Source organism: Carlito syrichta, unplaced genomic scaffold, assembly GCF_000164805.1.
Source record: "Carlito syrichta isolate Samal-C Ts95f unplaced genomic scaffold, Tarsius_syrichta-2.0.1 Scaffold303711, whole genome shotgun sequence".
NCBI classification, from domain to species: Eukaryota; Metazoa; Chordata; class Mammalia; order Primates; family Tarsiidae; genus Carlito; species Carlito syrichta.
Genome location: NW_007247807.1, coordinates 109,481 through 115,488, shown reverse-complemented (window position 1 = coordinate 115,488; position 6,008 = coordinate 109,481).

Below are 6,008 nucleotides of genomic sequence, written 5' to 3'. Positions count from 1 at the left end.
AAGGTCAGGGTGCAGTTCTGAAAATGAGGGGGCCTGAGCAGCCAAGAAACGCCCCCTCGTCGCAGCTCCAGGGAGTCTCCACGCCGCTGTCTTGGCATGTGGGAGGTCTGGAGGGAACAGCTCCTGGTTTTCCCCAGCAGTCCGTGTCCTGACGGGCACATTTGGAATCGAATGGGCTTGATAGTCCCTGGAATGCTTCATGAATCGAGCACTGAAATCCCAAACCGCACCAAGGCACAAGGAATTCTTCCATTTTCTCAATGAACTTAGGAAAACCTCGCTTGAAAACGTCCATTTCTGTTACTGTTTCTGGGGAGTGAAGGTGACAGGACATCCTGTGGCCGCCCCGTCGGGGGCTTCATTCGCCAGCGTTGTCTTTCGAAAGCCCTGGATCCACGCTTCCAACATGAGAAGGTCAGGGCACCATCCACTGCGACCAGCCCTGTGGCGTCCCGTGTAACTCCCAGAGTTTCTGTGCTGACCTCCTCCGCAACTTGGTGTAACCCCAAAATAAAACTTTAAGCCCTCTGGCTGACTGAACAGATCCCTCCAGGCCAGGGGAAACCCGAAAAGCTGAAATTTAGGCCTTGACAGGAAAGGAGGTTGGACACCCCAAGCCTCATCACACCCCTCGCTTGGAGAGTTTAGGCACAAATAACCAACCTTAGCTTCAAAATCGAGATCACGAGACTCCCAAAACAGACTGTGGCCATGAAATATCAGTTCCCACCTGTCCCCTGTGCAGCATCGTGTGGCAGATGGCAGGAACTGAAGGAAATTCTTCACCCCAAAATACATTTCTTTGACATATTTTGAAGTGACCCTGCAAAGCCATCTTTTGGGGAAATTTTCATCTGTAGAGAAATCCTTTGAAGATGTTTCCCACCTACTCTCTCTGAATCCAGCTACATAGAAGCTTCATCTACATAACAAGAATCTCGGCTTTCACAGCCCCTGTTATTTTAACTCACGCATTTCTTTCACTGAATTTATTTTTTTGAAGACAGAACTTAACTCTTTCCACCAATTGCCAATCAGAAAAATCTTCAAATCTACCTATGACTTGCCAGCCCCCACTTGGAGATGTCCCACCTTTCCAGACCCAACCAATGTCCACCTCACATGTATAGATTTGTGTCTTTGTGGGTGACTTGTCTCCTTAAAAATGTGGAAAGTCAAGCTATAGTTCGACCACCCTGTGCACCTGTTTTCAGGACCTCCTGGAACTGTGCCACAGGCCGTGGTCACTCATATGGGCTCAGAATAAACCTCTTTAAATATTCTTGTGTTTGGTTCTTCCATCAACGTTAGCAACAGCACCTCGTCTGCAAATTGTTCTTTTCATATATGTCCTCTCCTTTTGCATTTTAAAAAATGAGAATGAACGTATCTCCTTGGACGAACCACAACAAAAACGCCTGACTGCTACGCACACGGTTTCCATGACACAACGTCCTGTGTGTGCAGCTGCTCTATGAGTTGGTGTCCTCAGGTTTCTGACGACAAAGGCCCCTTCTGCCTTGTGTTTTCAGGGACCTCAGTTGTCCTGAGGGGTGGTGGCTATGCTTTTCTTTTTTCTTCTGGGGAAACATGCCTGGTCATTTCTTTGTGGCAGAAAGCCTGACTTCATTATTGACAATCCTGAACCAAGGGAGGATTCAGAAGGATGGTCTGGTGAGAATTTTTAAAAGGGCGATGGATAAAAATATGCCATTTGACAGCCGGGAGTGGCTGGTCTTTTTGAGTGCTGCCTTTGATGGCTTTCACGCCTCTCACATTCTGTCCACGGTGAGTCAATGCGGCAAGGGAAATGTTACCCTTGAACATGCCTTTATTCTGATTTGTGTGTGTTATAGTTAAAGAAATCGCTCTCTTTGCTTATTCTCATTCACAATGCCCAAAAGGAGGAATCAGCACAGTAAAATGGCACTGAAATGCTACCTCTCTCTGCGTGGCCAACACCTTTATTCGGGGAAAGGAGACGGAGCTGGAATGTCACTTGGTCTGTATTTGTCCTCCTGGTGGCTGGTGTGTCCCAGCAGTCTGTCTGTGAATGTGTGGTTATAGCCTGATCAGGTTCTTATGCCCGCTGCCCAGAAAAACCAAGACTGATGCCGCCACTACAGTGGAGCAAGAGTTTAATGTCACAAAGCAGCTGAGCAAGGAGGAGGAGAGGTAATCCTTAAATCTGCCTCTCCGAGAATTCAGAAGCTGAGGTTTTAAAGGAAATTCGGTGAGCACGGGGCTAGGGACTGCTGATTAGTTGATGATGTCATGGAGTGTCAAAATTGCCTTCGTGTCGCTGAGCTGATTTCTGGGAGGGAGGCCTCACGGGACAAGAGGAACTAGGTTCTTGATATGTGTTCTGGGCCCGGATGAGGCCTCCATCCATCAGAGTCCAAAGTCTGGAAGGTATCTCAAACACCACTGTTAGGTTTTGCAATAGACGCCACCTATAAAGCAAGTTCTATGACCATCAGCGACTCAGCCCTGGGCAGTGAGCCATCGTGGAGGTGGTTTAGGAGGAAGGTGTGGCGAGGTGGGGTCCCTGGAGGCTGGAGCCAAGATCCACTCTTGTATCTCTACAGTCTTAGGCCTGGTGTTTGAAGCAAAGTATGTCGATCAGCCTTCCTGAGTGGACTCCCCGTCCCTGGGGGTCCAGATATGAAAATAACAGTTGCCTTTTATTAGAGTGAAAGCAAACAGACTCAATCAATTCCTTAAGTTCTAACCATAGTGCCGCTTTCCAGGGCCTGGGTCTCTTCCACAACCTTCACCTCGTGTCCTGATATGAAATTTATACAAGGCAGCTTCAGTGTTGGAAGGCCTGGCAGGAGAGGCCATTTCCCCATGCCACGGTCTTCTCCCACACCCTTGCACATCCAGGGCCTCCATGGACAGAAGCCTCTCTCCTGCACAGCTGGTGGAGAGGCGGGAGGATGCGCCCTGGTCGCAGCTCCCGGGTCACAGCCCAGCCCGCCCTCGCCAACCTCCCCGCCTGGCCGGCATTCCCCACCGCTTACTGCTCCAAATTAGTGGCACTGTGGTGACACAAATCCCAGGGACGGCTTTTCTCCTCTGCAGTCTGGGAGGAAGGACATTTCTTCTAGTGCTGCCGTGACACCCATCAGCCTCTGTGTCTGCCATTAGCAGGACGTGAGCAGGGTGCAGCCCCGTTCACCTGTCTTGAAGGAGCCGGCATGGTCTCTGCCTCCACTGAACGTTTTCTCAGTGAGTTTCCCCCATCCAAGCAGTTAGCTGTAAACACCGCTGGGGCTCAGACACCGATACCCCAAAACACGGCATTTTGACACGCGGAACGGAAGAAGCCTCAAGGTCTCTCTGACTCCCTCGGACATCCCTACTGCCTCTTCTCAAAGAAGCTGTTTCCTCTCCCTGCTGTCTCAGCAGGAAAGGAGAGGAGAACTGTCACCAGCCCTGGCCCAACCATTTTGTAAAATAATGCCTCTCTCAGGTCCATCCGACTTCCAGGGAGAGGCATGTTCAAGCCGTCTCTGTCCCCCGTCCATCCACTGTCTCCAGAGTCACTTCCTTTTCCCCACGCCATCTGGCGTGACCCTCGGTCAAAGTCCTCTTTCCCCTCTCCCATAACCTGTTTTGCCTGAATCCAAGACCCCGTTCTTTCTGTGACCTCAGGATGGTATAAGGTTCTGTAACTCTTTGGGAAGCCGGGTTCTCACTCCAAAGACTACCAGGCGCACACGTCAAGCAGACTTGTGTGCCTTTTCTCTTGTTCGTGTATCTGCCTCATGCCAGTGGTTTAGGGGGCCGATGCCAGCGAACTGTTAGGGGGCCGATGACCATGGCTCCCAAACCATCCTCACTGGGGAGGAGGTGAGAATACGTCAGGAAGGAGCCTCAGGCAGACGGGGGATTGTCATCCTGCTTCTCCCAACCTCCAGGGTCAAATTTCCATGATGCTGTGGCGAACTAGCTGCACTAGTCACATCTGCAACAAGCTTCCAAAACCGACAGGACCTTACATGCGTTTCTTTCTGCTCCCTTGTGAAGTTGACACACCTTGTAGAATGCGCTTGGTGGATGAGAACTATGAACGAGTTTCTTCTGCCGCGTCTTCCTTTTGAATGGGTGTCTGTGAGTGTGTGCATATTACAGATACCATCGATGAAGAAAACTCCGGAGAACTCATCACAGCTATTTCTTCATAAATTCTCTTTTACCCCAGCACGTAAAGCAGGTTGCTGAGCCAGCTCTTTGTGAGAGATAATTATGGCTCCCTGTCGGCACCTAAGAGCAAAAGGAGAGCCTTTTAAGAAGAAGACGACACCCAATTTCAGATGATTTTGCTGATTAATGGAGTCGACTCATGACTTCCACTCAGTCTGCTTTCCTGCTCCGGAAATGGGTTTCTGGGCTGGAAAAAAGAGCACGAAGCATGCCAGCAGCAAAGTGTGTTTCCCAGGCAGCATTCAGTAACAGAACAATCACTTCTGGTTGTCTCCTCTCCACTTAAACAGCGTGAACCCTCCACCACCCAAGCCCTCGACTGTGAAGATGCTTTGGGCTCCCCTCCACTCATATCTCATTCACAGTAGACACAGAGGCTGATGTGTATCCAGGAAGGCACGCTCAGAAACACCCGTCCCCAGACTGCACAGTGGAGAGCAGTAGCTGTGATTTATGCTGCTGGCGTTCACAGTGTGTTCACTGTGTATAGTTAATTGCACAGAAGCCACCTGTCACCCCCAGTGGAGCATGTAAGACACATTCACCCAGAATGGTGTTACCTGAAAATAATCATGCCTCCATGCCCCACCCAACACATTGTTGACAAAGGATGCCAAACTCTGTAAAATATTAAATGGCATATTCCGAGCCAAACGTGAGTGACCTAGGCTCATGGCCGCCTGTCCCCAGGAGGCACTGAGAACGTGTGCCCACAGTGGTTGAACTGCAACTTGGTTATATACATCTTAGGAGGACAAAGTTTACAAGAAACCATAAATCACCATGTGAGCTTTACATTGTTTCAGCTGGGGGAGGTTGGTCATCTCCAAGCAGGATCTTGCAGACTATAGGTGGAGCCAGAGATTTCTTGATTGGCAGTTAGTTAGCAAGAGTTCTCTGAAGAATTTTTAAAGGATTACAGAAGATGGACAGCTTGGGGAATGATAAGGGAGTCAAGTTTCTTGATCTATAGATGAAGCCTCTCAGGAGGTGGCAGGCTTCAGAGTGAACAGGTTTCTTGAAAGTCGCCCCAAAGCTGAGAGTCTCCAAGAGACCTCTTGACAGGTCACTAATTACTTAGATTTTCCTTCTTTGTCAGTAATGTGATGTAATGCCAGGGTCAAGTTGGAAAGTAAACATCATTTAGGGTTAATTAAATTCCCATCGCCCAGAGTCCCTTAGTTAGGAATCTGGCAAGGTAAAGACAAAGGGCAGAGTTTAGTCCTCAACAGGCACACACACACATGCACACACGCGCGCGCACGCACACACACACACACACACACACACACACACACACACATACCTCTAAAGTTAATAGTCTTGAATGATCAGAGATAGTCTGTACCTCCATTTCACGTTGCATTTTAATTAGAAATCCTCACACTTTTTCAGTGAGTTTTCTCAATCCAAGCATCCGATGGAGCTTGGAGATGTCTTGGAAGAGTGGGAAGACCCGGGCTTTGGACGTAGTTCTAGTCACCTTTGTCCAAAACATCTTCCTGGAATCTCAGCTTCTCCATGTCTACCCCGGAACTGTGGAAGATCCACACCCTCCCACATGGTAGTTCCCGTAAGGAACAATGAGATGATGATTTTAAAGCCTCTTTGGTGACTTGTAAATAGTATTCAAATATTATAAGGTCTGCTGTTATTTTGGCAAGATTTAAAGCAGGATTAGTTAATGCTTTGGCACTCTGTGCACTAAGGTATTCAAATAATTTACCTTAAAATAATTGATCGGAGCCGGGCTCGGTGGCTCAGCCTGTAATCCCGCGCCTTTGGGAGGCTGAGGTGAG